The following is a 27,522-nucleotide window of genomic DNA, read 5'->3' as shown; positions in this document are numbered from 1 at the left end:
TCGAAGGTTGCACGCACCAAGCGAATGACAGGAGGTGCAACGAGCAGCTGTGCGTCTTACACACGCGGCGGCGCGCCCGCTAATTCGGCAGTCGCTCTGCTGGGACGTAGGGCGCGCGCTCCGCGCCGTCCTCGAGGAACTCGCTGCAGCGGAAGGAAGTGCTTTGCGTCAAATGCGTCCGACTGTTTCGACCGCGAACTATGATTTTGTGTGTTGGGAGAAGAGCCGAATGCAAATTCTGCCGTGCGCCTACAGCAAACGAACGCCAACGGCCATGCCATGTTGTATACACCGGTTCTCGTCCGCTCACCGAAGTTAAGCAACATCGGGCGCGGTTAGTACTTGGATGGGTGACCGCCTGGGAACACCGCGTGCTGTTGGCTCCCCTTCACTGACCTTTTTTTTTTATACCGCCCTCTTTCCATACCACCGTTCTGTTGTGACAAAGATTCTTGCTAAAGAATTTCAAACTACTGTAATGACCATAAGGTACGAAATTGCAGTAAATATCTCAGTTTAAGGGGAGAATGTGCTAACCAAGTTCGCCAGGAAGTCTTTGAAAACGACAAAACAGTACGAATCGGCAGATATGTTCTGAAATGCGTCAGCGCCTGTTGTTCTGTAGCGGTGTACAATTCTTAATTCGATACGTAATCATAAATTTATTCTTAAATCGTCTCGTGTCCTCCTGCAGACGTTTCTCGTGCTTGCGCTGTTATAAGGGCCACGACCCGAGCGTCAGCGAGCGGCAGTCGAGCAAAGTCGGGACAAGTCGGGACGGGGACAGGGACAGGAAATGCAGTGCAAATGACGCAAACATCCCGTGTGAGGCGAGGAAGCTCACACCGCCAGCAGTGGCGCCCTCCAGCACGACACCGCACGGGCCATACGCCGGACGGTCGCGCGCCAGCCCTCCTGCGATGGACACCAGGAACAAGACGCGCCTTCCGCGAGTGTCGAAGGTTGCACGCACCAAGCGAATGACAGGAGGTGCAACGAGCAGCTGTGCGTCTTACACACGCGGCGGCGCGCCCGCTAATTCGGCAGTCGCTCTGCTGGGACGTAGGGCGCGCGCTCCGCGCCGTCCTCGAGGAACTCGCTGCAGCGGAAGGAAGTGCTTTGCGTCAAATGCGTCCGACTGTTTCGACCGCGAACTATGATTTTGTGTGTTGGGAGAAGAGCCGAATGCAAATTCTGCCGTGCGCCTACAGCAAACGAACGCCAACGGCCATGCCATGTTGTATACACCGGTTCTCGTCCGCTCACCGAAGTTAAGCAACATCGGGCGCGGTTAGTACTTGGATGGGTGACCGCCTGGGAACACCGCGTGCTGTTGGCTCCCCTTCACTGACCTTTTTTTTTTATACCGCCCTCTTTCCATACCACCGTTCTGTTGTGACAAAGATTCTTGCTAAAGAATTTCAAACTACTGTAATGACCATAAGGTACGAAATTGCAGTAAATATCTCAGTTTAAGGGGAGAATGTGCTAACCAAGTTCGCCAGGAAGTCTTTGAAAACGACAAAACAGTACGAATCGGCAGATATGTTCTGAAATGCGTCAGCGCCTGTTGTTCTGTAGCGGTGTACAATTCTTAATTCGATACGTAATCATAAATTTATTCTTAAATCGTCTCGTGTCCTCCTGCAGACGTTTCTCGTGCTTGCGCTGTTATAAGGGCCACGACCCGAGCGTCAGCGAGCGGCAGTCGAGCAAAGTCGGGACAAGTCGGGACGGGGACAGGGACAGGAAATGCAGTGCAAATGACGCAAACATCCCGTGTGAGGCGAGGAAGCTCACACCGCCAGCAGTGGCGCCCTCCAGCACGACACCGCACGGGCCATACGCCGGACGGTCGCGCGCCAGCCCTCCTGCGATGGACACCAGGAACAAGACGCGCCTTCCGCGAGTGTCGAAGGTTGCACGCACCAAGCGAATGACAGGAGGTGCAACGAGCAGCTGTGCGTCTTACACACGCGGCGGCGCGCCCGCTAATTCGGCAGTCGCTCTGCTGGGACGTAGGGCGCGCGCTCCGCGCCGTCCTCGAGGAACTCGCTGCAGCGGAAGGAAGTGCTTTGCGTCAAATGCGTCCGACTGTTTCGACCGCGAACTATGATTTTGTGTGTTGGGAGAAGAGCCGAATGCAAATTCTGCCGTGCGCCTACAGCAAACGAACGCCAACGGCCATGCCATGTTGTATACACCGGTTCTCGTCCGCTCACCGAAGTTAAGCAACATCGGGCGCGGTTAGTACTTGGATGGGTGACCGCCTGGGAACACCGCGTGCTGTTGGCTCCCCTTCACTGACCTTTTTTTTTTATACCGCCCTCTTTCCATACCACCGTTCTGTTGTGACAAAGATTCTTGCTAAAGAATTTCAAACTACTGTAATGACCATAAGGTACGAAATTGCAGTAAATATCTCAGTTTAAGGGGAGAATGTGCTAACCAAGTTCGCCAGGAAGTCTTTGAAAACGACAAAACAGTACGAATCGGCAGATATGTTCTGAAATGCGTCAGCGCCTGTTGTTCTGTAGCGGTGTACAATTCTTAATTCGATACGTAATCATAAATTTATTCTTAAATCGTCTCGTGTCCTCCTGCAGACGTTTCTCGTGCTTGCGCTGTTATAAGGGCCACGACCCGAGCGTCAGCGAGCGGCAGTCGAGCAAAGTCGGGACAAGTCGGGACGGGGACAGGGACAGGAAATGCAGTGCAAATGACGCAAACATCCCGTGTGAGGCGAGGAAGCTCACACCGCCAGCAGTGGCGCCCTCCAGCACGACACCGCACGGGCCATACGCCGGACGGTCGCGCGCCAGCCCTCCTGCGATGGACACCAGGAACAAGACGCGCCTTCCGCGAGTGTCGAAGGTTGCACGCACCAAGCGAATGACAGGAGGTGCAACGAGCAGCTGTGCGTCTTACACACGCGGCGGCGCGCCCGCTAATTCGGCAGTCGCTCTGCTGGGACGTAGGGCGCGCGCTCCGCGCCGTCCTCGAGGAACTCGCTGCAGCGGAAGGAAGTGCTTTGCGTCAAATGCGTCCGACTGTTTCGACCGCGAACTATGATTTTGTGTGTTGGGAGAAGAGCCGAATGCAAATTCTGCCGTGCGCCTACAGCAAACGAACGCCAACGGCCATGCCATGTTGTATACACCGGTTCTCGTCCGCTCACCGAAGTTAAGCAACATCGGGCGCGGTTAGTACTTGGATGGGTGACCGCCTGGGAACACCGCGTGCTGTTGGCTCCCCTTCACTGACCTTTTTTTTTTATACCGCCCTCTTTCCATACCACCGTTCTGTTGTGACAAAGATTCTTGCTAAAGAATTTCAAACTACTGTAATGACCATAAGGTACGAAATTGCAGTAAATATCTCAGTTTAAGGGGAGAATGTGCTAACCAAGTTCGCCAGGAAGTCTTTGAAAACGACAAAACAGTACGAATCGGCAGATATGTTCTGAAATGCGTCAGCGCCTGTTGTTCTGTAGCGGTGTACAATTCTTAATTCGATACGTAATCATAAATTTATTCTTAAATCGTCTCGTGTCCTCCTGCAGACGTTTCTCGTGCTTGCGCTGTTATAAGGGCCACGACCCGAGCGTCAGCGAGCGGCAGTCGAGCAAAGTCGGGACAAGTCGGGACGGGGACAGGGACAGGAAATGCAGTGCAAATGACGCAAACATCCCGTGTGAGGCGAGGAAGCTCACACCGCCAGCAGTGGCGCCCTCCAGCACGACACCGCACGGGCCATACGCCGGACGGTCGCGCGCCAGCCCTCCTGCGATGGACACCAGGAACAAGACGCGCCTTCCGCGAGTGTCGAAGGTTGCACGCACCAAGCGAATGACAGGAGGTGCAACGAGCAGCTGTGCGTCTTACACACGCGGCGGCGCGCCCGCTAATTCGGCAGTCGCTCTGCTGGGACGTAGGGCGCGCGCTCCGCGCCGTCCTCGAGGAACTCGCTGCAGCGGAAGGAAGTGCTTTGCGTCAAATGCGTCCGACTGTTTCGACCGCGAACTATGATTTTGTGTGTTGGGAGAAGAGCCGAATGCAAATTCTGCCGTGCGCCTACAGCAAACGAACGCCAACGGCCATGCCATGTTGTATACACCGGTTCTCGTCCGCTCACCGAAGTTAAGCAACATCGGGCGCGGTTAGTACTTGGATGGGTGACCGCCTGGGAACACCGCGTGCTGTTGGCTCCCCTTCACTGACCTTTTTTTTTTATACCGCCCTCTTTCCATACCACCGTTCTGTTGTGACAAAGATTCTTGCTAAAGAATTTCAAACTACTGTAATGACCATAAGGTACGAAATTGCAGTAAATATCTCAGTTTAAGGGGAGAATGTGCTAACCAAGTTCGCCAGGAAGTCTTTGAAAACGACAAAACAGTACGAATCGGCAGATATGTTCTGAAATGCGTCAGCGCCTGTTGTTCTGTAGCGGTGTACAATTCTTAATTCGATACGTAATCATAAATTTATTCTTAAATCGTCTCGTGTCCTCCTGCAGACGTTTCTCGTGCTTGCGCTGTTATAAGGGCCACGACCCGAGCGTCAGCGAGCGGCAGTCGAGCAAAGTCGGGACAAGTCGGGACGGGGACAGGGACAGGAAATGCAGTGCAAATGACGCAAACATCCCGTGTGAGGCGAGGAAGCTCACACCGCCAGCAGTGGCGCCCTCCAGCACGACACCGCACGGGCCATACGCCGGACGGTCGCGCGCCAGCCCTCCTGCGATGGACACCAGGAACAAGACGCGCCTTCCGCGAGTGTCGAAGGTTGCACGCACCAAGCGAATGACAGGAGGTGCAACGAGCAGCTGTGCGTCTTACACACGCGGCGGCGCGCCCGCTAATTCGGCAGTCGCTCTGCTGGGACGTAGGGCGCGCGCTCCGCGCCGTCCTCGAGGAACTCGCTGCAGCGGAAGGAAGTGCTTTGCGTCAAATGCGTCCGACTGTTTCGACCGCGAACTATGATTTTGTGTGTTGGGAGAAGAGCCGAATGCAAATTCTGCCGTGCGCCTACAGCAAACGAACGCCAACGGCCATGCCATGTTGTATACACCGGTTCTCGTCCGCTCACCGAAGTTAAGCAACATCGGGCGCGGTTAGTACTTGGATGGGTGACCGCCTGGGAACACCGCGTGCTGTTGGCTCCCCTTCACTGACCTTTTTTTTTTATACCGCCCTCTTTCCATACCACCGTTCTGTTGTGACAAAGATTCTTGCTAAAGAATTTCAAACTACTGTAATGACCATAAGGTACGAAATTGCAGTAAATATCTCAGTTTAAGGGGAGAATGTGCTAACCAAGTTCGCCAGGAAGTCTTTGAAAACGACAAAACAGTACGAATCGGCAGATATGTTCTGAAATGCGTCAGCGCCTGTTGTTCTGTAGCGGTGTACAATTCTTAATTCGATACGTAATCATAAATTTATTCTTAAATCGTCTCGTGTCCTCCTGCAGACGTTTCTCGTGCTTGCGCTGTTATAAGGGCCACGACCCGAGCGTCAGCGAGCGGCAGTCGAGCAAAGTCGGGACAAGTCGGGACGGGGACAGGGACAGGAAATGCAGTGCAAATGACGCAAACATCCCGTGTGAGGCGAGGAAGCTCACACCGCCAGCAGTGGCGCCCTCCAGCACGACACCGCACGGGCCATACGCCGGACGGTCGCGCGCCAGCCCTCCTGCGATGGACACCAGGAACAAGACGCGCCTTCCGCGAGTGTCGAAGGTTGCACGCACCAAGCGAATGACAGGAGGTGCAACGAGCAGCTGTGCGTCTTACACACGCGGCGGCGCGCCCGCTAATTCGGCAGTCGCTCTGCTGGGACGTAGGGCGCGCGCTCCGCGCCGTCCTCGAGGAACTCGCTGCAGCGGAAGGAAGTGCTTTGCGTCAAATGCGTCCGACTGTTTCGACCGCGAACTATGATTTTGTGTGTTGGGAGAAGAGCCGAATGCAAATTCTGCCGTGCGCCTACAGCAAACGAACGCCAACGGCCATGCCATGTTGTATACACCGGTTCTCGTCCGCTCACCGAAGTTAAGCAACATCGGGCGCGGTTAGTACTTGGATGGGTGACCGCCTGGGAACACCGCGTGCTGTTGGCTCCCCTTCACTGACCTTTTTTTTTTATACCGCCCTCTTTCCATACCACCGTTCTGTTGTGACAAAGATTCTTGCTAAAGAATTTCAAACTACTGTAATGACCATAAGGTACGAAATTGCAGTAAATATCTCAGTTTAAGGGGAGAATGTGCTAACCAAGTTCGCCAGGAAGTCTTTGAAAACGACAAAACAGTACGAATCGGCAGATATGTTCTGAAATGCGTCAGCGCCTGTTGTTCTGTAGCGGTGTACAATTCTTAATTCGATACGTAATCATAAATTTATTCTTAAATCGTCTCGTGTCCTCCTGCAGACGTTTCTCGTGCTTGCGCTGTTATAAGGGCCACGACCCGAGCGTCAGCGAGCGGCAGTCGAGCAAAGTCGGGACAAGTCGGGACGGGGACAGGGACAGGAAATGCAGTGCAAATGACGCAAACATCCCGTGTGAGGCGAGGAAGCTCACACCGCCAGCAGTGGCGCCCTCCAGCACGACACCGCACGGGCCATACGCCGGACGGTCGCGCGCCAGCCCTCCTGCGATGGACACCAGGAACAAGACGCGCCTTCCGCGAGTGTCGAAGGTTGCACGCACCAAGCGAATGACAGGAGGTGCAACGAGCAGCTGTGCGTCTTACACACGCGGCGGCGCGCCCGCTAATTCGGCAGTCGCTCTGCTGGGACGTAGGGCGCGCGCTCCGCGCCGTCCTCGAGGAACTCGCTGCAGCGGAAGGAAGTGCTTTGCGTCAAATGCGTCCGACTGTTTCGACCGCGAACTATGATTTTGTGTGTTGGGAGAAGAGCCGAATGCAAATTCTGCCGTGCGCCTACAGCAAACGAACGCCAACGGCCATGCCATGTTGTATACACCGGTTCTCGTCCGCTCACCGAAGTTAAGCAACATCGGGCGCGGTTAGTACTTGGATGGGTGACCGCCTGGGAACACCGCGTGCTGTTGGCTCCCCTTCACTGACCTTTTTTTTTTATACCGCCCTCTTTCCATACCACCGTTCTGTTGTGACAAAGATTCTTGCTAAAGAATTTCAAACTACTGTAATGACCATAAGGTACGAAATTGCAGTAAATATCTCAGTTTAAGGGGAGAATGTGCTAACCAAGTTCGCCAGGAAGTCTTTGAAAACGACAAAACAGTACGAATCGGCAGATATGTTCTGAAATGCGTCAGCGCCTGTTGTTCTGTAGCGGTGTACAATTCTTAATTCGATACGTAATCATAAATTTATTCTTAAATCGTCTCGTGTCCTCCTGCAGACGTTTCTCGTGCTTGCGCTGTTATAAGGGCCACGACCCGAGCGTCAGCGAGCGGCAGTCGAGCAAAGTCGGGACAAGTCGGGACGGGGACAGGGACAGGAAATGCAGTGCAAATGACGCAAACATCCCGTGTGAGGCGAGGAAGCTCACACCGCCAGCAGTGGCGCCCTCCAGCACGACACCGCACGGGCCATACGCCGGACGGTCGCGCGCCAGCCCTCCTGCGATGGACACCAGGAACAAGACGCGCCTTCCGCGAGTGTCGAAGGTTGCACGCACCAAGCGAATGACAGGAGGTGCAACGAGCAGCTGTGCGTCTTACACACGCGGCGGCGCGCCCGCTAATTCGGCAGTCGCTCTGCTGGGACGTAGGGCGCGCGCTCCGCGCCGTCCTCGAGGAACTCGCTGCAGCGGAAGGAAGTGCTTTGCGTCAAATGCGTCCGACTGTTTCGACCGCGAACTATGATTTTGTGTGTTGGGAGAAGAGCCGAATGCAAATTCTGCCGTGCGCCTACAGCAAACGAACGCCAACGGCCATGCCATGTTGTATACACCGGTTCTCGTCCGCTCACCGAAGTTAAGCAACATCGGGCGCGGTTAGTACTTGGATGGGTGACCGCCTGGGAACACCGCGTGCTGTTGGCTCCCCTTCACTGACCTTTTTTTTTTATACCGCCCTCTTTCCATACCACCGTTCTGTTGTGACAAAGATTCTTGCTAAAGAATTTCAAACTACTGTAATGACCATAAGGTACGAAATTGCAGTAAATATCTCAGTTTAAGGGGAGAATGTGCTAACCAAGTTCGCCAGGAAGTCTTTGAAAACGACAAAACAGTACGAATCGGCAGATATGTTCTGAAATGCGTCAGCGCCTGTTGTTCTGTAGCGGTGTACAATTCTTAATTCGATACGTAATCATAAATTTATTCTTAAATCGTCTCGTGTCCTCCTGCAGACGTTTCTCGTGCTTGCGCTGTTATAAGGGCCACGACCCGAGCGTCAGCGAGCGGCAGTCGAGCAAAGTCGGGACAAGTCGGGACGGGGACAGGGACAGGAAATGCAGTGCAAATGACGCAAACATCCCGTGTGAGGCGAGGAAGCTCACACCGCCAGCAGTGGCGCCCTCCAGCACGACACCGCACGGGCCATACGCCGGACGGTCGCGCGCCAGCCCTCCTGCGATGGACACCAGGAACAAGACGCGCCTTCCGCGAGTGTCGAAGGTTGCACGCACCAAGCGAATGACAGGAGGTGCAACGAGCAGCTGTGCGTCTTACACACGCGGCGGCGCGCCCGCTAATTCGGCAGTCGCTCTGCTGGGACGTAGGGCGCGCGCTCCGCGCCGTCCTCGAGGAACTCGCTGCAGCGGAAGGAAGTGCTTTGCGTCAAATGCGTCCGACTGTTTCGACCGCGAACTATGATTTTGTGTGTTGGGAGAAGAGCCGAATGCAAATTCTGCCGTGCGCCTACAGCAAACGAACGCCAACGGCCATGCCATGTTGTATACACCGGTTCTCGTCCGCTCACCGAAGTTAAGCAACATCGGGCGCGGTTAGTACTTGGATGGGTGACCGCCTGGGAACACCGCGTGCTGTTGGCTCCCCTTCACTGACCTTTTTTTTTTATACCGCCCTCTTTCCATACCACCGTTCTGTTGTGACAAAGATTCTTGCTAAAGAATTTCAAACTACTGTAATGACCATAAGGTACGAAATTGCAGTAAATATCTCAGTTTAAGGGGAGAATGTGCTAACCAAGTTCGCCAGGAAGTCTTTGAAAACGACAAAACAGTACGAATCGGCAGATATGTTCTGAAATGCGTCAGCGCCTGTTGTTCTGTAGCGGTGTACAATTCTTAATTCGATACGTAATCATAAATTTATTCTTAAATCGTCTCGTGTCCTCCTGCAGACGTTTCTCGTGCTTGCGCTGTTATAAGGGCCACGACCCGAGCGTCAGCGAGCGGCAGTCGAGCAAAGTCGGGACAAGTCGGGACGGGGACAGGGACAGGAAATGCAGTGCAAATGACGCAAACATCCCGTGTGAGGCGAGGAAGCTCACACCGCCAGCAGTGGCGCCCTCCAGCACGACACCGCACGGGCCATACGCCGGACGGTCGCGCGCCAGCCCTCCTGCGATGGACACCAGGAACAAGACGCGCCTTCCGCGAGTGTCGAAGGTTGCACGCACCAAGCGAATGACAGGAGGTGCAACGAGCAGCTGTGCGTCTTACACACGCGGCGGCGCGCCCGCTAATTCGGCAGTCGCTCTGCTGGGACGTAGGGCGCGCGCTCCGCGCCGTCCTCGAGGAACTCGCTGCAGCGGAAGGAAGTGCTTTGCGTCAAATGCGTCCGACTGTTTCGACCGCGAACTATGATTTTGTGTGTTGGGAGAAGAGCCGAATGCAAATTCTGCCGTGCGCCTACAGCAAACGAACGCCAACGGCCATGCCATGTTGTATACACCGGTTCTCGTCCGCTCACCGAAGTTAAGCAACATCGGGCGCGGTTAGTACTTGGATGGGTGACCGCCTGGGAACACCGCGTGCTGTTGGCTCCCCTTCACTGACCTTTTTTTTTTATACCGCCCTCTTTCCATACCACCGTTCTGTTGTGACAAAGATTCTTGCTAAAGAATTTCAAACTACTGTAATGACCATAAGGTACGAAATTGCAGTAAATATCTCAGTTTAAGGGGAGAATGTGCTAACCAAGTTCGCCAGGAAGTCTTTGAAAACGACAAAACAGTACGAATCGGCAGATATGTTCTGAAATGCGTCAGCGCCTGTTGTTCTGTAGCGGTGTACAATTCTTAATTCGATACGTAATCATAAATTTATTCTTAAATCGTCTCGTGTCCTCCTGCAGACGTTTCTCGTGCTTGCGCTGTTATAAGGGCCACGACCCGAGCGTCAGCGAGCGGCAGTCGAGCAAAGTCGGGACAAGTCGGGACGGGGACAGGGACAGGAAATGCAGTGCAAATGACGCAAACATCCCGTGTGAGGCGAGGAAGCTCACACCGCCAGCAGTGGCGCCCTCCAGCACGACACCGCACGGGCCATACGCCGGACGGTCGCGCGCCAGCCCTCCTGCGATGGACACCAGGAACAAGACGCGCCTTCCGCGAGTGTCGAAGGTTGCACGCACCAAGCGAATGACAGGAGGTGCAACGAGCAGCTGTGCGTCTTACACACGCGGCGGCGCGCCCGCTAATTCGGCAGTCGCTCTGCTGGGACGTAGGGCGCGCGCTCCGCGCCGTCCTCGAGGAACTCGCTGCAGCGGAAGGAAGTGCTTTGCGTCAAATGCGTCCGACTGTTTCGACCGCGAACTATGATTTTGTGTGTTGGGAGAAGAGCCGAATGCAAATTCTGCCGTGCGCCTACAGCAAACGAACGCCAACGGCCATGCCATGTTGTATACACCGGTTCTCGTCCGCTCACCGAAGTTAAGCAACATCGGGCGCGGTTAGTACTTGGATGGGTGACCGCCTGGGAACACCGCGTGCTGTTGGCTCCCCTTCACTGACCTTTTTTTTTTATACCGCCCTCTTTCCATACCACCGTTCTGTTGTGACAAAGATTCTTGCTAAAGAATTTCAAACTACTGTAATGACCATAAGGTACGAAATTGCAGTAAATATCTCAGTTTAAGGGGAGAATGTGCTAACCAAGTTCGCCAGGAAGTCTTTGAAAACGACAAAACAGTACGAATCGGCAGATATGTTCTGAAATGCGTCAGCGCCTGTTGTTCTGTAGCGGTGTACAATTCTTAATTCGATACGTAATCATAAATTTATTCTTAAATCGTCTCGTGTCCTCCTGCAGACGTTTCTCGTGCTTGCGCTGTTATAAGGGCCACGACCCGAGCGTCAGCGAGCGGCAGTCGAGCAAAGTCGGGACAAGTCGGGACGGGGACAGGGACAGGAAATGCAGTGCAAATGACGCAAACATCCCGTGTGAGGCGAGGAAGCTCACACCGCCAGCAGTGGCGCCCTCCAGCACGACACCGCACGGGCCATACGCCGGACGGTCGCGCGCCAGCCCTCCTGCGATGGACACCAGGAACAAGACGCGCCTTCCGCGAGTGTCGAAGGTTGCACGCACCAAGCGAATGACAGGAGGTGCAACGAGCAGCTGTGCGTCTTACACACGCGGCGGCGCGCCCGCTAATTCGGCAGTCGCTCTGCTGGGACGTAGGGCGCGCGCTCCGCGCCGTCCTCGAGGAACTCGCTGCAGCGGAAGGAAGTGCTTTGCGTCAAATGCGTCCGACTGTTTCGACCGCGAACTATGATTTTGTGTGTTGGGAGAAGAGCCGAATGCAAATTCTGCCGTGCGCCTACAGCAAACGAACGCCAACGGCCATGCCATGTTGTATACACCGGTTCTCGTCCGCTCACCGAAGTTAAGCAACATCGGGCGCGGTTAGTACTTGGATGGGTGACCGCCTGGGAACACCGCGTGCTGTTGGCTCCCCTTCACTGACCTTTTTTTTTTATACCGCCCTCTTTCCATACCACCGTTCTGTTGTGACAAAGATTCTTGCTAAAGAATTTCAAACTACTGTAATGACCATAAGGTACGAAATTGCAGTAAATATCTCAGTTTAAGGGGAGAATGTGCTAACCAAGTTCGCCAGGAAGTCTTTGAAAACGACAAAACAGTACGAATCGGCAGATATGTTCTGAAATGCGTCAGCGCCTGTTGTTCTGTAGCGGTGTACAATTCTTAATTCGATACGTAATCATAAATTTATTCTTAAATCGTCTCGTGTCCTCCTGCAGACGTTTCTCGTGCTTGCGCTGTTATAAGGGCCACGACCCGAGCGTCAGCGAGCGGCAGTCGAGCAAAGTCGGGACAAGTCGGGACGGGGACAGGGACAGGAAATGCAGTGCAAATGACGCAAACATCCCGTGTGAGGCGAGGAAGCTCACACCGCCAGCAGTGGCGCCCTCCAGCACGACACCGCACGGGCCATACGCCGGACGGTCGCGCGCCAGCCCTCCTGCGATGGACACCAGGAACAAGACGCGCCTTCCGCGAGTGTCGAAGGTTGCACGCACCAAGCGAATGACAGGAGGTGCAACGAGCAGCTGTGCGTCTTACACACGCGGCGGCGCGCCCGCTAATTCGGCAGTCGCTCTGCTGGGACGTAGGGCGCGCGCTCCGCGCCGTCCTCGAGGAACTCGCTGCAGCGGAAGGAAGTGCTTTGCGTCAAATGCGTCCGACTGTTTCGACCGCGAACTATGATTTTGTGTGTTGGGAGAAGAGCCGAATGCAAATTCTGCCGTGCGCCTACAGCAAACGAACGCCAACGGCCATGCCATGTTGTATACACCGGTTCTCGTCCGCTCACCGAAGTTAAGCAACATCGGGCGCGGTTAGTACTTGGATGGGTGACCGCCTGGGAACACCGCGTGCTGTTGGCTCCCCTTCACTGACCTTTTTTCTTTATACCGCCCTCTTTCCATACCACCGTTCTGTTGTGACAAAGATTCTTGCTAAAGAATTTCAAACTACTGTAATGACCATAAGGTACGAAATTGCAGTAAATATCTCAGTTTAAGGGGAGAATGTGCTAACCAAGTTCGCCAGGAAGTCTTTGAAAACGACAAAACAGTACGAATCGGCAGATATGTTCTGAAATGCGTCAGCGCCTGTTGTTCTGTAGCGGTGTACAATTCTTAATTCGATACGTAATCATAAATTTATTCTTAAATCGTCTCGTGTCCTCCTGCAGACGTTTCTCGTGCTTGCGCTGTTATAAGGGCCACGACCCGAGCGTCAGCGAGCGGCAGTCGAGCAAAGTCGGGACAAGTCGGGACGGGGACAGGGACAGGAAATGCAGTGCAAATGACGCAAACATCCCGTGTGAGGCGAGGAAGCTCACACCGCCAGCAGTGGCGCCCTCCAGCACGACACCGCACGGGCCATACGCCGGACGGTCGCGCGCCAGCCCTCCTGCGATGGACACCAGGAACAAGACGCGCCTTCCGCGAGTGTCGAAGGTTGCACGCACCAAGCGAATGACAGGAGGTGCAACGAGCAGCTGTGCGTCTTACACACGCGGCGGCGCGCCCGCTAATTCGGCAGTCGCTCTGCTGGGACGTAGGGCGCGCGCTCCGCGCCGTCCTCGAGGAACTCGCTGCAGCGGAAGGAAGTGCTTTGCGTCAAATGCGTCCGACTGTTTCGACCGCGAACTATGATTTTGTGTGTTGGGAGAAGAGCCGAATGCAAATTCTGCCGTGCGCCTACAGCAAACGAACGCCAACGGCCATGCCATGTTGTATACACCGGTTCTCGTCCGCTCACCGAAGTTAAGCAACATCGGGCGCGGTTAGTACTTGGATGGGTGACCGCCTGGGAACACCGCGTGCTGTTGGCTCCCCTTCACTGACCTTTTTTTTTTATACCGCCCTCTTTCCATACCACCGTTCTGTTGTGACAAAGATTCTTGCTAAAGAATTTCAAACTACTGTAATGACCATAAGGTACGAAATTGCAGTAAATATCTCAGTTTAAGGGGAGAATGTGCTAACCAAGTTCGCCAGGAAGTCTTTGAAAACGACAAAACAGTACGAATCGGCAGATATGTTCTGAAATGCGTCAGCGCCTGTTGTTCTGTAGCGGTGTACAATTCTTAATTCGATACGTAATCATAAATTTATTCTTAAATCGTCTCGTGTCCTCCTGCAGACGTTTCTCGTGCTTGCGCTGTTATAAGGGCCACGACCCGAGCGTCAGCGAGCGGCAGTCGAGCAAAGTCGGGACAAGTCGGGACGGGGACAGGGACAGGAAATGCAGTGCAAATGACGCAAACATCCCGTGTGAGGCGAGGAAGCTCACACCGCCAGCAGTGGCGCCCTCCAGCACGACACCGCACGGGCCATACGCCGGACGGTCGCGCGCCAGCCCTCCTGCGATGGACACCAGGAACAAGACGCGCCTTCCGCGAGTGTCGAAGGTTGCACGCACCAAGCGAATGACAGGAGGTGCAACGAGCAGCTGTGCGTCTTACACACGCGGCGGCGCGCCCGCTAATTCGGCAGTCGCTCTGCTGGGACGTAGGGCGCGCGCTCCGCGCCGTCCTCGAGGAACTCGCTGCAGCGGAAGGAAGTGCTTTGCGTCAAATGCGTCCGACTGTTTCGACCGCGAACTATGATTTTGTGTGTTGGGAGAAGAGCCGAATGCAAATTCTGCCGTGCGCCTACAGCAAACGAACGCCAACGGCCATGCCATGTTGTATACACCGGTTCTCGTCCGCTCACCGAAGTTAAGCAACATCGGGCGCGGTTAGTACTTGGATGGGTGACCGCCTGGGAACACCGCGTGCTGTTGGCTCCCCTTCACTGACCTTTTTTTTTTATACCGCCCTCTTTCCATACCACCGTTCTGTTGTGACAAAGATTCTTGCTAAAGAATTTCAAACTACTGTAATGACCATAAGGTACGAAATTGCAGTAAATATCTCAGTTTAAGGGGAGAATGTGCTAACCAAGTTCGCCAGGAAGTCTTTGAAAACGACAAAACAGTACGAATCGGCAGATATGTTCTGAAATGCGTCAGCGCCTGTTGTTCTGTAGCGGTGTACAATTCTTAATTCGATACGTAATCATAAATTTATTCTTAAATCGTCTCGTGTCCTCCTGCAGACGTTTCTCGTGCTTGCGCTGTTATAAGGGCCACGACCCGAGCGTCAGCGAGCGGCAGTCGAGCAAAGTCGGGACAAGTCGGGACGGGGACAGGGACAGGAAATGCAGTGCAAATGACGCAAACATCCCGTGTGAGGCGAGGAAGCTCACACCGCCAGCAGTGGCGCCCTCCAGCACGACACCGCACGGGCCATACGCCGGACGGTCGCGCGCCAGCCCTCCTGCGATGGACACCAGGAACAAGACGCGCCTTCCGCGAGTGTCGAAGGTTGCACGCACCAAGCGAATGACAGGAGGTGCAACGAGCAGCTGTGCGTCTTACACACGCGGCGGCGCGCCCGCTAATTCGGCAGTCGCTCTGCTGGGACGTAGGGCGCGCGCTCCGCGCCGTCCTCGAGGAACTCGCTGCAGCGGAAGGAAGTGCTTTGCGTCAAATGCGTCCGACTGTTTCGACCGCGAACTATGATTTTGTGTGTTGGGAGAAGAGCCGAATGCAAATTCTGCCGTGCGCCTACAGCAAACGAACGCCAACGGCCATGCCATGTTGTATACACCGGTTCTCGTCCGCTCACCGAAGTTAAGCAACATCGGGCGCGGTTAGTACTTGGATGGGTGACCGCCTGGGAACACCGCGTGCTGTTGGCTCCCCTTCACTGACCTTTTTTTTTTATACCGCCCTCTTTCCATACCACCGTTCTGTTGTGACAAAGATTCTTGCTAAAGAATTTCAAACTACTGTAATGACCATAAGGTACGAAATTGCAGTAAATATCTCAGTTTAAGGGGAGAATGTGCTAACCAAGTTCGCCAGGAAGTCTTTGAAAACGACAAAACAGTACGAATCGGCAGATATGTTCTGAAATGCGTCAGCGCCTGTTGTTCTGTAGCGGTGTACAATTCTTAATTCGATACGTAATCATAAATTTATTCTTAAATCGTCTCGTGTCCTCCTGCAGACGTTTCTCGTGCTTGCGCTGTTATAAGGGCCACGACCCGAGCGTCAGCGAGCGGCAGTCGAGCAAAGTCGGGACAAGTCGGGACGGGGACAGGGACAGGAAATGCAGTGCAAATGACGCAAACATCCCGTGTGAGGCGAGGAAGCTCACACCGCCAGCAGTGGCGCCCTCCAGCACGACACCGCACGGGCCATACGCCGGACGGTCGCGCGCCAGCCCTCCTGCGATGGACACCAGGAACAAGACGCGCCTTCCGCGAGTGTCGAAGGTTGCACGCACCAAGCGAATGACAGGAGGTGCAACGAGCAGCTGTGCGTCTTACACACGCGGCGGCGCGCCCGCTAATTCGGCAGTCGCTCTGCTGGGACGTAGGGCGCGCGCTCCGCGCCGTCCTCGAGGAACTCGCTGCAGCGGAAGGAAGTGCTTTGCGTCAAATGCGTCCGACTGTTTCGACCGCGAACTATGATTTTGTGTGTTGGGAGAAGAGCCGAATGCAAATTCTGCCGTGCGCCTACAGCAAACGAACGCCAACGGCCATGCCATGTTGTATACACCGGTTCTCGTCCGCTCACCGAAGTTAAGCAACATCGGGCGCGGTTAGTACTTGGATGGGTGACCGCCTGGGAACACCGCGTGCTGTTGGCTCCCCTTCACTGACCTTTTTTTTTTATACCGCCCTCTTTCCATACCACCGTTCTGTTGTGACAAAGATTCTTGCTAAAGAATTTCAAACTACTGTAATGACCATAAGGTACGAAATTGCAGTAAATATCTCAGTTTAAGGGGAGAATGTGCTAACCAAGTTCGCCAGGAAGTCTTTGAAAACGACAAAACAGTACGAATCGGCAGATATGTTCTGAAATGCGTCAGCGCCTGTTGTTCTGTAGCGGTGTACAATTCTTAATTCGATACGTAATCATAAATTTATTCTTAAATCGTCTCGTGTCCTCCTGCAGACGTTTCTCGTGCTTGCGCTGTTATAAGGGCCACGACCCGAGCGTCAGCGAGCGGCAGTCGAGCAAAGTCGGGACAAGTCGGGACGGGGACAGGGACAGGAAATGCAGTGCAAATGACGCAAACATCCCGTGTGAGGCGAGGAAGCTCACACCGCCAGCAGTGGCGCCCTCCAGCACGACACCGCACGGGCCATACGCCGGACGGTCGCGCGCCAGCCCTCCTGCGATGGACACCAGGAACAAGACGCGCCTTCCGCGAGTGTCGAAGGTTGCACGCACCAAGCGAATGACAGGAGGTGCAACGAGCAGCTGTGCGTCTTACACACGCGGCGGCGCGCCCGCTAATTCGGCAGTCGCTCTGCTGGGACGTAGGGCGCGCGCTCCGCGCCGTCCTCGAGGAACTCGCTGCAGCGGAAGGAAGTGCTTTGCGTCAAATGCGTCCGACTGTTTCGACCGCGAACTATGATTTTGTGTGTTGGGAGAAGAGCCGAATGCAAATTCTGCCGTGCGCCTACAGCAAACGAACGCCAACGGCCATGCCATGTTGTATACACCGGTTCTCGTCCGCTCACCGAAGTTAAGCAACATCGGGCGCGGTTAGTACTTGGATGGGTGACCGCCTGGGAACACCGCGTGCTGTTGGCTCCCCTTCACTGACCTTTTTTTTTTATACCGCCCTCTTTCCATACCACCGTTCTGTTGTGACAAAGATTCTTGCTAAAGAATTTCAAACTACTGTAATGACCATAAGGTACGAAATTGCAGTAAATATCTCAGTTTAAGGGGAGAATGTGCTAACCAAGTTCGCCAGGAAGTCTTTGAAAACGACAAAACAGTACGAATCGGCAGATATGTTCTGAAATGCGTCAGCGCCTGTTGTTCTGTAGCGGTGTACAATTCTTAATTCGATACGTAATCATAAATTTATTCTTAAATCGTCTCGTGTCCTCCTGCAGACGTTTCTCGTGCTTGCGCTGTTATAAGGGCCACGACCCGAGCGTCAGCGAGCGGCAGTCGAGCAAAGTCGGGACAAGTCGGGACGGGGACAGGGACAGGAAATGCAGTGCAAATGACGCAAACATCCCGTGTGAGGCGAGGAAGCTCACACCGCCAGCAGTGGCGCCCTCCAGCACGACACCGCACGGGCCATACGCCGGACGGTCGCGCGCCAGCCCTCCTGCGATGGACACCAGGAACAAGACGCGCCTTCCGCGAGTGTCGAAGGTTGCACGCACCAAGCGAATGACAGGAGGTGCAACGAGCAGCTGTGCGTCTTACACACGCGGCGGCGCGCCCGCTAATTCGGCAGTCGCTCTGCTGGGACGTAGGGCGCGCGCTCCGCGCCGTCCTCGAGGAACTCGCTGCAGCGGAAGGAAGTGCTTTGCGTCAAATGCGTCCGACTGTTTCGACCGCGAACTATGATTTTGTGTGTTGGGAGAAGAGCCGAATGCAAATTCTGCCGTGCGCCTACAGCAAACGAACGCCAACGGCCATGCCATGTTGTATACACCGGTTCTCGTCCGCTCACCGAAGTTAAGCAACATCGGGCGCGGTTAGTACTTGGATGGGTGACCGCCTGGGAACACCGCGTGCTGTTGGCTCCCCTTCACTGACCTTTTTTTTTTATACCGCCCTCTTTCCATACCACCGTTCTGTTGTGACAAAGATTCTTGCTAAAGAATTTCAAACTACTGTAATGACCATAAGGTACGAAATTGCAGTAAATATCTCAGTTTAAGGGGAGAATGTGCTAACCAAGTTCGCCAGGAAGTCTTTGAAAACGACAAAACAGTACGAATCGGCAGATATGTTCTGAAATGCGTCAGCGCCTGTTGTTCTGTAGCGGTGTACAATTCTTAATTCGATACGTAATCATAAATTTATTCTTAAATCGTCTCGTGTCCTCCTGCAGACGTTTCTCGTGCTTGCGCTGTTATAAGGGCCACGACCCGAGCGTCAGCGAGCGGCAGTCGAGCAAAGTCGGGACAAGTCGGGACGGGGACAGGGACAGGAAATGCAGTGCAAATGACGCAAACATCCCGTGTGAGGCGAGGAAGCTCACACCGCCAGCAGTGGCGCCCTCCAGCACGACACCGCACGGGCCATACGCCGGACGGTCGCGCGCCAGCCCTCCTGCGATGGACACCAGGAACAAGACGCGCCTTCCGCGAGTGTCGAAGGTTGCACGCACCAAGCGAATGACAGGAGGTGCAACGAGCAGCTGTGCGTCTTACACACGCGGCGGCGCGCCCGCTAATTCGGCAGTCGCTCTGCTGGGACGTAGGGCGCGCGCTCCGCGCCGTCCTCGAGGAACTCGCTGCAGCGGAAGGAAGTGCTTTGCGTCAAATGCGTCCGACTGTTTCGACCGCGAACTATGATTTTGTGTGTTGGGAGAAGAGCCGAATGCAAATTCTGCCGTGCGCCTACAGCAAACGAACGCCAACGGCCATGCCATGTTGTATACACCGGTTCTCGTCCGCTCACCGAAGTTAAGCAACATCGGGCGCGGTTAGTACTTGGATGGGTGACCGCCTGGGAACACCGCGTGCTGTTGGCTCCCCTTCACTGACCTTTTTTTTTTATACCGCCCTCTTTCCATACCACCGTTCTGTTGTGACAAAGATTCTTGCTAAAGAATTTCAAACTACTGTAATGACCATAAGGTACGAAATTGCAGTAAATATCTCAGTTTAAGGGGAGAATGTGCTAACCAAGTTCGCCAGGAAGTCTTTGAAAACGACAAAACAGTACGAATCGGCAGATATGTTCTGAAATGCGTCAGCGCCTGTTGTTCTGTAGCGGTGTACAATTCTTAATTCGATACGTAATCATAAATTTATTCTTAAATCGTCTCGTGTCCTCCTGCAGACGTTTCTCGTGCTTGCGCTGTTATAAGGGCCACGACCCGAGCGTCAGCGAGCGGCAGTCGAGCAAAGTCGGGACAAGTCGGGACGGGGACAGGGACAGGAAATGCAGTGCAAATGACGCAAACATCCCGTGTGAGGCGAGGAAGCTCACACCGCCAGCAGTGGCGCCCTCCAGCACGACACCGCACGGGCCATACGCCGGACGGTCGCGCGCCAGCCCTCCTGCGATGGACACCAGGAACAAGACGCGCCTTCCGCGAGTGTCGAAGGTTGCACGCACCAAGCGAATGACAGGAGGTGCAACGAGCAGCTGTGCGTCTTACACACGCGGCGGCGCGCCCGCTAATTCGGCAGTCGCTCTGCTGGGACGTAGGGCGCGCGCTCCGCGCCGTCCTCGAGGAACTCGCTGCAGCGGAAGGAAGTGCTTTGCGTCAAATGCGTCCGACTGTTTCGACCGCGAACTATGATTTTGTGTGTTGGGAGAAGAGCCGAATGCAAATTCTGCCGTGCGCCTACAGCAAACGAACGCCAACGGCCATGCCATGTTGTATACACCGGTTCTCGTCCGCTCACCGAAGTTAAGCAACATCGGGCGCGGTTAGTACTTGGATGGGTGACCGCCTGGGAACACCGCGTGCTGTTGGCTCCCCTTCACTGACCTTTTTTTTTTTATACCGCCCTCTTTCCATACCACCGTTCTGTTGTGACAAAGATTCTTGCTAAAGAATTTCAAACTACTGTAATGACCATAAGGTACGAAATTGCAGTAAATATCTCAGTTTAAGGGGAGAATGTGCTAACCAAGTTCGCCAGGAAGTCTTTGAAAACGACAAAACAGTACGAATCGGCAGATATGTTCTGAAATGCGTCAGCGCCTGTTGTTCTGTAGCGGTGTACAATTCTTAATTCGATACGTAATCATAAATTTATTCTTAAATCGTCTCGTGTCCTCCTGCAGACGTTTCTCGTGCTTGCGCTGTTATAAGGGCCACGACCCGAGCGTCAGCGAGCGGCAGTCGAGCAAAGTCGGGACAAGTCGGGACGGGGACAGGGACAGGAAATGCAGTGCAAATGACGCAAACATCCCGTGTGAGGCGAGGAAGCTCACACCGCCAGCAGTGGCGCCCTCCAGCACGACACCGCACGGGCCATACGCCGGACGGTCGCGCGCCAGCCCTCCTGCGATGGACACCAGGAACAAGACGCGCCTTCCGCGAGTGTCGAAGGTTGCACGCACCAAGCGAATGACAGGAGGTGCAACGAGCAGCTGTGCGTCTTACACACGCGGCGGCGCGCCCGCTAATTCGGCAGTCGCTCTGCTGGGACGTAGGGCGCGCGCTCCGCGCCGTCCTCGAGGAACTCGCTGCAGCGGAAGGAAGTGCTTTGCGTCAAATGCGTCCGACTGTTTCGACCGCGAACTATGATTTTGTGTGTTGGGAGAAGAGCCGAATGCAAATTCTGCCGTGCGCCTACAGCAAACGAACGCCAACGGCCATGCCATGTTGTATACACCGGTTCTCGTCCGCTCACCGAAGTTAAGCAACATCGGGCGCGGTTAGTACTTGGATGGGTGACCGCCTGGGAACACCGCGTGCTGTTGGCTCCCCTTCACTGACCTTTTTTTTTTATACCGCCCTCTTTCCATACCACCGTTCTGTTGTGACAAAGATTCTTGCTAAAGAATTTCAAACTACTGTAATGACCATAAGGTACGAAATTGCAGTAAATATCTCAGTTTAAGGGGAGAATGTGCTAACCAAGTTCGCCAGGAAGTCTTTGAAAACGACAAAACAGTACGAATCGGCAGATATGTTCTGAAATGCGTCAGCGCCTGTTGTTCTGTAGCGGTGTACAATTCTTAATTCGATACGTAATCATAAATTTATTCTTAAATCGTCTCGTGTCCTCCTGCAGACGTTTCTCGTGCTTGCGCTGTTATAAGGGCCACGACCCGAGCGTCAGCGAGCGGCAGTCGAGCAAAGTCGGGACAAGTCGGGACGGGGACAGGGACAGGAAATGCAGTGCAAATGACGCAAACATCCCGTGTGAGGCGAGGAAGCTCACACCGCCAGCAGTGGCGCCCTCCAGCACGACACCGCACGGGCCATACGCCGGACGGTCGCGCGCCAGCCCTCCTGCGATGGACACCAGGAACAAGACGCGCCTTCCGCGAGTGTCGAAGGTTGCACGCACCAAGCGAATGACAGGAGGTGCAACGAGCAGCTGTGCGTCTTACACACGCGGCGGCGCGCCCGCTAATTCGGCAGTCGCTCTGCTGGGACGTAGGGCGCGCGCTCCGCGCCGTCCTCGAGGAACTCGCTGCAGCGGAAGGAAGTGCTTTGCGTCAAATGCGTCCGACTGTTTCGACCGCGAACTATGATTTTGTGTGTTGGGAGAAGAGCCGAATGCAAATTCTGCCGTGCGCCTACAGCAAACGAACGCCAACGGCCATGCCATGTTGTATACACCGGTTCTCGTCCGCTCACCGAAGTTAAGCAACATCGGGCGCGGTTAGTACTTGGATGGGTGACCGCCTGGGAACACCGCGTGCTGTTGGCTCCCCTTCACTGACCTTTTTTTTTTATACCGCCCTCTTTCCATACCACCGTTCTGTTGTGACAAAGATTCTTGCTAAAGAATTTCAAACTACTGTAATGACCATAAGGTACGAAATTGCAGTAAATATCTCAGTTTAAGGGGAGAATGTGCTAACCAAGTTCGCCAGGAAGTCTTTGAAAACGACAAAACAGTACGAATCGGCAGATATGTTCTGAAATGCGTCAGCGCCTGTTGTTCTGTAGCGGTGTACAATTCTTAATTCGATACGTAATCATAAATTTATTCTTAAATCGTCTCGTGTCCTCCTGCAGACGTTTCTCGTGCTTGCGCTGTTATAAGGGCCACGACCCGAGCGTCAGCGAGCGGCAGTCGAGCAAAGTCGGGACAAGTCGGGACGGGGACAGGGACAGGAAATGCAGTGCAAATGACGCAAACATCCCGTGTGAGGCGAGGAAGCTCACACCGCCAGCAGTGGCGCCCTCCAGCACGACACCGCACGGGCCATACGCCGGACGGTCGCGCGCCAGCCCTCCTGCGATGGACACCAGGAACAAGACGCGCCTTCCGCGAGTGTCGAAGGTTGCACGCACCAAGCGAATGACAGGAGGTGCAACGAGCAGCTGTGCGTCTTACACACGCGGCGGCGCGCCCGCTAATTCGGCAGTCGCTCTGCTGGGACGTAGGGCGCGCGCTCCGCGCCGTCCTCGAGGAACTCGCTGCAGCGGAAGGAAGTGCTTTGCGTCAAATGCGTCCGACTGTTTCGACCGCGAACTATGATTTTGTGTGTTGGGAGAAGAGCCGAATGCAAATTCTGCCGTGCGCCTACAGCAAACGAACGCCAACGGCCATGCCATGTTGTATACACCGGTTCTCGTCCGCTCACCGAAGTTAAGCAACATCGGGCGCGGTTAGTACTTGGATGGGTGACCGCCTGGGAACACCGCGTGCTGTTGGCTCCCCTTCACTGACCTTTTTTTTTTTATACCGCCCTCTTTCCATACCACCGTTCTGTTGTGACAAAGATTCTTGCTAAAGAATTTCAAACTACTGTAATGACCATAAGGTACGAAATTGCAGTAAATATCTCAGTTTAAGGGGAGAATGTGCTAACCAAGTTCGCCAGGAAGTCTTTGAAAACGACAAAACAGTACGAATCGGCAGATATGTTCTGAAATGCGTCAGCGCCTGTTGTTCTGTAGCGGTGTACAATTCTTAATTCGATACGTAATCATAAATTTATTCTTAAATCGTCTCGTGTCCTCCTGCAGACGTTTCTCGTGCTTGCGCTGTTATAAGGGCCACGACCCGAGCGTCAGCGAGCGGCAGTCGAGCAAAGTCGGGACAAGTCGGGACGGGGACAGGGACAGGAAATGCAGTGCAAATGACGCAAACATCCCGTGTGAGGCGAGGAAGCTCACACCGCCAGCAGTGGCGCCCTCCAGCACGACACCGCACGGGCCATACGCCGGACGGTCGCGCGCCAGCCCTCCTGCGATGGACACCAGGAACAAGACGCGCCTTCCGCGAGTGTCGAAGGTTGCACGCACCAAGCGAATGACAGGAGGTGCAACGAGCAGCTGTGCGTCTTACACACGCGGCGGCGCGCCCGCTAATTCGGCAGTCGCTCTGCTGGGACGTAGGGCGCGCGCTCCGCGCCGTCCTCGAGGAACTCGCTGCAGCGGAAGGAAGTGCTTTGCGTCAAATGCGTCCGACTGTTTCGACCGCGAACTATGATTTTGTGTGTTGGGAGAAGAGCCGAATGCAAATTCTGCCGTGCGCCTACAGCAAACGAACGCCAACGGCCATGCCATGTTGTATACACCGGTTCTCGTCCGCTCACCGAAGTTAAGCAACATCGGGCGCGGTTAGTACTTGGATGGGTGACCGCCTGGGAACACCGCGTGCTGTTGGCTCCCCTTCACTGACCTTTTTTTTTTATACCGCCCTCTTTCCATACCACCGTTCTGTTGTGACAAAGATTCTTGCTAAAGAATTTCAAACTACTGTAATGACCATAAGGTACGAAATTGCAGTAAATATCTCAGTTTAAGGGGAGAATGTGCTAACCAAGTTCGCCAGGAAGTCTTTGAAAACGACAAAACAGTACGAATCGGCAGATATGTTCTGAAATGCGTCAGCGCCTGTTGTTCTGTAGCGGTGTACAATTCTTAATTCGATACGTAATCATAAATTTATTCTTAAATCGTCTCGTGTCCTCCTGCAGACGTTTCTCGTGCTTGCGCTGTTATAAGGGCCACGACCCGAGCGTCAGCGAGCGGCAGTCGAGCAAAGTCGGGACAAGTCGGGACGGGGACAGGGACAGGAAATGCAGTGCAAATGACGCAAACATCCCGTGTGAGGCGAGGAAGCTCACACCGCCAGCAGTGGCGCCCTCCAGCACGACACCGCACGGGCCATACGCCGGACGGTCGCGCGCCAGCCCTCCTGCGATGGACACCAGGAACAAGACGCGCCTTCCGCGAGTGTCGAAGGTTGCACGCACCAAGCGAATGACAGGAGGTGCAACGAGCAGCTGTGCGTCTTACACACGCGGCGGCGCGCCCGCTAATTCGGCAGTCGCTCTGCTGGGACGTAGGGCGCGCGCTCCGCGCCGTCCTCGAGGAACTCGCTGCAGCGGAAGGAAGTGCTTTGCGTCAAATGCGTCCGACTGTTTCGACCGCGAACTATGATTTTGTGTGTTGGGAGAAGAGCCGAATGCAAATTCTGCCGTGCGCCTACAGCAAACGAACGCCAACGGCCATGCCATGTTGTATACACCGGTTCTCGTCCGCTCACCGAAGTTAAGCAACATCGGGCGCGGTTAGTACTTGGATGGGTGACCGCCTGGGAACACCGCGTGCTGTTGGCTCCCCTTCACTGACCTTTTTTTTTTATACCGCCCTCTTTCCATACCACCGTTCTGTTGTGACAAAGATTCTTGCTAAAGAATTTCAAACTACTGTAATGACCATAAGGTACGAAATTGCAGTAAATATCTCAGTTTAAGGGGAGAATGTGCTAACCAAGTTCGCCAGGAAGTCTTTGAAAACGACAAAACAGTACGAATCGGCAGATATGTTCTGAAATGCGTCAGCGCCTGTTGTTCTGTAGCGGTGTACAATTCTTAATTCGATACGTAATCATAAATTTATTCTTAAATCGTCTCGTGTCCTCCTGCAGACGTTTCTCGTGCTTGCGCTGTTATAAGGGCCACGACCCGAGCGTCAGCGAGCGGCAGTCGAGCAAAGTCGGGACAAGTCGGGACGGGGACAGGGACAGGAAATGCAGTGCAAATGACGCAAACATCCCGTGTGAGGCGAGGAAGCTCACACCGCCAGCAGTGGCGCCCTCCAGCACGACACCGCACGGGCCATACGCCGGACGGTCGCGCGCCAGCCCTCCTGCGATGGACACCAGGAACAAGACGCGCCTTCCGCGAGTGTCGAAGGTTGCACGCACCAAGCGAATGACAGGAGGTGCAACGAGCAGCTGTGCGTCTTACACACGCGGCGGCGCGCCCGCTAATTCGGCAGTCGCTCTGCTGGGACGTAGGGCGCGCGCTCCGCGCCGTCCTCGAGGAACTCGCTGCAGCGGAAGGAAGTGCTTTGCGTCAAATGCGTCCGACTGTTTCGACCGCGAACTATGATTTTGTGTGTTGGGAGAAGAGCCGAATGCAAATTCTGCCGTGCGCCTACAGCAAACGAACGCCAACGGCCATGCCATGTTGTATACACCGGTTCTCGTCCGCTCACCGAAGTTAAGCAACATCGGGCGCGGTTAGTACTTGGATGGGTGACCGCCTGGGAACACCGCGTGCTGTTGGCTCCCCTTCACTGACCTTTTTTTTTTATACCGCCCTCTTTCCATACCACCGTTCTGTTGTGACAAAGATTCTTGCTAAAGAATTTCAAACTACTGTAATGACCATAAGGTACGAAATTGCAGTAAATATCTCAGTTTAAGGGGAGAATGTGCTAACCAAGTTCGCCAGGAAGTCTTTGAAAACGACAAAACAGTACGAATCGGCAGATATGTTCTGAAATGCGTCAGCGCCTGTTGTTCTGTAGCGGTGTACAATTCTTAATTCGATACGTAATCATAAATTTATTCTTAAATCGTCTCGTGTCCTCCTGCAGACGTTTCTCGTGCTTGCGCTGTTATAAGGGCCACGACCCGAGCGTCAGCGAGCGGCAGTCGAGCAAAGTCGGGACAAGTCGGGACGGGGACAGGGACAGGAAATGCAGTGCAAATGACGCAAACATCCCGTGTGAGGCGAGGAAGCTCACACCGCCAGCAGTGGCGCCCTCCAGCACGACACCGCACGGGCCATACGCCGGACGGTCGCGCGCCAGCCCTCCTGCGATGGACACCAGGAACAAGACGCGCCTTCCGCGAGTGTCGAAGGTTGCACGCACCAAGCGAATGACAGGAGGTGCAACGAGCAGCTGTGCGTCTTACACACGCGGCGGCGCGCCCGCTAATTCGGCAGTCGCTCTGCTGGGACGTAGGGCGCGCGCTCCGCGCCGTCCTCGAGGAACTCGCTGCAGCGGAAGGAAGTGCTTTGCGTCAAATGCGTCCGACTGTTTCGACCGCGAACTATGATTTTGTGTGTTGGGAGAAGAGCCGAATGCAAATTCTGCCGTGCGCCTACAGCAAACGAACGCCAACGGCCATGCCATGTTGTATACACCGGTTCTCGTCCGCTCACCGAAGTTAAGCAACATCGGGCGCGGTTAGTACTTGGATGGGTGACCGCCTGGGAACACCGCGTGCTGTTGGCTCCCCTTCACTGACCTTTTTTTTTTATACCGCCCTCTTTCCATACCACCGTTCTGTTGTGACAAAGATTCTTGCTAAAGAATTTCAAACTACTGTAATGACCATAAGGTACGAAATTGCAGTAAATATCTCAGTTTAAGGGGAGAATGTGCTAACCAAGTTCGCCAGGAAGTCTTTGAAAACGACCAAAACAGTACGAATCGGCAGATATGTTCTGAAATGCGTCAGCGCCTGTTGTTCTGTAGCGGTGTACAATTCTTAATTCGATACGTAATCATAAATTTATTCTTAAATCGTCTCGTGTCCTCCTGCAGACGTTTCTCGTGCTTGCGCTGTTATAAGGGCCACGACCCGAGCGTCAGCGAGCGGCA

General features: G+C 54.4%; 29 non-coding genes across 29 annotated transcripts; all 29 read left to right on the top strand.

Annotated features, from left to right (window-relative positions):
* Positions 1 to 264: 264 nt before the first annotated feature.
* Positions 265 to 383, top strand: LOC126231882 (5S ribosomal RNA). The gene has a single exon (XR_007544457.1). It is a non-coding gene; the product is annotated as a 5S ribosomal RNA (ribosomal RNA).
* Positions 384 to 1,220: 837 nt separating this feature from the next.
* LOC126231881 (5S ribosomal RNA) lies at positions 1,221 to 1,339 on the top strand. The gene has a single exon (XR_007544456.1). It is a non-coding gene; the product is annotated as a 5S ribosomal RNA (ribosomal RNA).
* An 837-nt stretch (positions 1,340 to 2,176) lies between these two features.
* Positions 2,177 to 2,295, top strand: LOC126231880 (5S ribosomal RNA). The gene has a single exon (XR_007544455.1). It is a non-coding gene; the product is annotated as a 5S ribosomal RNA (ribosomal RNA).
* An 837-nt stretch (positions 2,296 to 3,132) lies between these two features.
* LOC126231879 (5S ribosomal RNA) lies at positions 3,133 to 3,251 on the top strand. Its single transcript, XR_007544454.1, has one exon. It is a non-coding gene; the product is annotated as a 5S ribosomal RNA (ribosomal RNA).
* Positions 3,252 to 4,088: 837 nt separating this feature from the next.
* Positions 4,089 to 4,207, top strand: LOC126231878 (5S ribosomal RNA). The gene has a single exon (XR_007544453.1). It is a non-coding gene; the product is annotated as a 5S ribosomal RNA (ribosomal RNA).
* An 837-nt stretch (positions 4,208 to 5,044) lies between these two features.
* LOC126231877 (5S ribosomal RNA) lies at positions 5,045 to 5,163 on the top strand. The gene has a single exon (XR_007544452.1). It is a non-coding gene; the product is annotated as a 5S ribosomal RNA (ribosomal RNA).
* An 837-nt stretch (positions 5,164 to 6,000) lies between these two features.
* LOC126231876 (5S ribosomal RNA) lies at positions 6,001 to 6,119 on the top strand. The gene has a single exon (XR_007544451.1). It is a non-coding gene; the product is annotated as a 5S ribosomal RNA (ribosomal RNA).
* Positions 6,120 to 6,956: 837 nt separating this feature from the next.
* On the top strand, positions 6,957 to 7,075 carry LOC126231874 (5S ribosomal RNA). Its single transcript, XR_007544450.1, has one exon. It is a non-coding gene; the product is annotated as a 5S ribosomal RNA (ribosomal RNA).
* An 837-nt stretch (positions 7,076 to 7,912) lies between these two features.
* Positions 7,913 to 8,031, top strand: LOC126231873 (5S ribosomal RNA). Its single transcript, XR_007544449.1, has one exon. It is a non-coding gene; the product is annotated as a 5S ribosomal RNA (ribosomal RNA).
* Positions 8,032 to 8,868: 837 nt separating this feature from the next.
* Positions 8,869 to 8,987, top strand: LOC126231871 (5S ribosomal RNA). The gene has a single exon (XR_007544447.1). It is a non-coding gene; the product is annotated as a 5S ribosomal RNA (ribosomal RNA).
* An 837-nt stretch (positions 8,988 to 9,824) lies between these two features.
* LOC126231870 (5S ribosomal RNA) lies at positions 9,825 to 9,943 on the top strand. The gene has a single exon (XR_007544446.1). It is a non-coding gene; the product is annotated as a 5S ribosomal RNA (ribosomal RNA).
* An 837-nt stretch (positions 9,944 to 10,780) lies between these two features.
* On the top strand, positions 10,781 to 10,899 carry LOC126231869 (5S ribosomal RNA). Its single transcript, XR_007544445.1, has one exon. It is a non-coding gene; the product is annotated as a 5S ribosomal RNA (ribosomal RNA).
* Positions 10,900 to 11,736: 837 nt separating this feature from the next.
* LOC126231868 (5S ribosomal RNA) lies at positions 11,737 to 11,855 on the top strand. The gene has a single exon (XR_007544444.1). It is a non-coding gene; the product is annotated as a 5S ribosomal RNA (ribosomal RNA).
* Positions 11,856 to 12,692: 837 nt separating this feature from the next.
* LOC126231867 (5S ribosomal RNA) lies at positions 12,693 to 12,811 on the top strand. The gene has a single exon (XR_007544443.1). It is a non-coding gene; the product is annotated as a 5S ribosomal RNA (ribosomal RNA).
* Positions 12,812 to 13,648: 837 nt separating this feature from the next.
* On the top strand, positions 13,649 to 13,767 carry LOC126231866 (5S ribosomal RNA). The gene has a single exon (XR_007544442.1). It is a non-coding gene; the product is annotated as a 5S ribosomal RNA (ribosomal RNA).
* Positions 13,768 to 14,604: 837 nt separating this feature from the next.
* Positions 14,605 to 14,723, top strand: LOC126231865 (5S ribosomal RNA). Its single transcript, XR_007544441.1, has one exon. It is a non-coding gene; the product is annotated as a 5S ribosomal RNA (ribosomal RNA).
* An 837-nt stretch (positions 14,724 to 15,560) lies between these two features.
* Positions 15,561 to 15,679, top strand: LOC126231863 (5S ribosomal RNA). Its single transcript, XR_007544440.1, has one exon. It is a non-coding gene; the product is annotated as a 5S ribosomal RNA (ribosomal RNA).
* Positions 15,680 to 16,516: 837 nt separating this feature from the next.
* LOC126231862 (5S ribosomal RNA) lies at positions 16,517 to 16,635 on the top strand. The gene has a single exon (XR_007544439.1). It is a non-coding gene; the product is annotated as a 5S ribosomal RNA (ribosomal RNA).
* Positions 16,636 to 17,472: 837 nt separating this feature from the next.
* LOC126231861 (5S ribosomal RNA) lies at positions 17,473 to 17,591 on the top strand. The gene has a single exon (XR_007544438.1). It is a non-coding gene; the product is annotated as a 5S ribosomal RNA (ribosomal RNA).
* Positions 17,592 to 18,428: 837 nt separating this feature from the next.
* LOC126231859 (5S ribosomal RNA) lies at positions 18,429 to 18,547 on the top strand. The gene has a single exon (XR_007544436.1). It is a non-coding gene; the product is annotated as a 5S ribosomal RNA (ribosomal RNA).
* An 837-nt stretch (positions 18,548 to 19,384) lies between these two features.
* On the top strand, positions 19,385 to 19,503 carry LOC126231858 (5S ribosomal RNA). The gene has a single exon (XR_007544435.1). It is a non-coding gene; the product is annotated as a 5S ribosomal RNA (ribosomal RNA).
* Positions 19,504 to 20,340: 837 nt separating this feature from the next.
* On the top strand, positions 20,341 to 20,459 carry LOC126231857 (5S ribosomal RNA). The gene has a single exon (XR_007544434.1). It is a non-coding gene; the product is annotated as a 5S ribosomal RNA (ribosomal RNA).
* An 838-nt stretch (positions 20,460 to 21,297) lies between these two features.
* Positions 21,298 to 21,416, top strand: LOC126231856 (5S ribosomal RNA). The gene has a single exon (XR_007544433.1). It is a non-coding gene; the product is annotated as a 5S ribosomal RNA (ribosomal RNA).
* An 837-nt stretch (positions 21,417 to 22,253) lies between these two features.
* On the top strand, positions 22,254 to 22,372 carry LOC126231855 (5S ribosomal RNA). Its single transcript, XR_007544432.1, has one exon. It is a non-coding gene; the product is annotated as a 5S ribosomal RNA (ribosomal RNA).
* An 837-nt stretch (positions 22,373 to 23,209) lies between these two features.
* Positions 23,210 to 23,328, top strand: LOC126231854 (5S ribosomal RNA). Its single transcript, XR_007544431.1, has one exon. It is a non-coding gene; the product is annotated as a 5S ribosomal RNA (ribosomal RNA).
* An 838-nt stretch (positions 23,329 to 24,166) lies between these two features.
* Positions 24,167 to 24,285, top strand: LOC126231852 (5S ribosomal RNA). Its single transcript, XR_007544430.1, has one exon. It is a non-coding gene; the product is annotated as a 5S ribosomal RNA (ribosomal RNA).
* Positions 24,286 to 25,122: 837 nt separating this feature from the next.
* Positions 25,123 to 25,241, top strand: LOC126231851 (5S ribosomal RNA). Its single transcript, XR_007544429.1, has one exon. It is a non-coding gene; the product is annotated as a 5S ribosomal RNA (ribosomal RNA).
* Positions 25,242 to 26,078: 837 nt separating this feature from the next.
* LOC126231850 (5S ribosomal RNA) lies at positions 26,079 to 26,197 on the top strand. Its single transcript, XR_007544428.1, has one exon. It is a non-coding gene; the product is annotated as a 5S ribosomal RNA (ribosomal RNA).
* An 837-nt stretch (positions 26,198 to 27,034) lies between these two features.
* LOC126231849 (5S ribosomal RNA) lies at positions 27,035 to 27,153 on the top strand. The gene has a single exon (XR_007544427.1). It is a non-coding gene; the product is annotated as a 5S ribosomal RNA (ribosomal RNA).
* The last annotated feature ends 369 nt before the right edge of the window (positions 27,154 to 27,522 follow it).

The sequence above is a fragment of the Schistocerca nitens genome, unplaced genomic scaffold (genome assembly GCF_023898315.1).
Source record: "Schistocerca nitens isolate TAMUIC-IGC-003100 unplaced genomic scaffold, iqSchNite1.1 HiC_scaffold_421, whole genome shotgun sequence".
Classification (NCBI taxonomy): Eukaryota; Metazoa; Arthropoda; class Insecta; order Orthoptera; family Acrididae; genus Schistocerca; species Schistocerca nitens.
The sequence above is the reverse complement of the archived record's forward strand: the minus strand, read 5'-3'. Positions and strand labels throughout refer to the sequence as shown.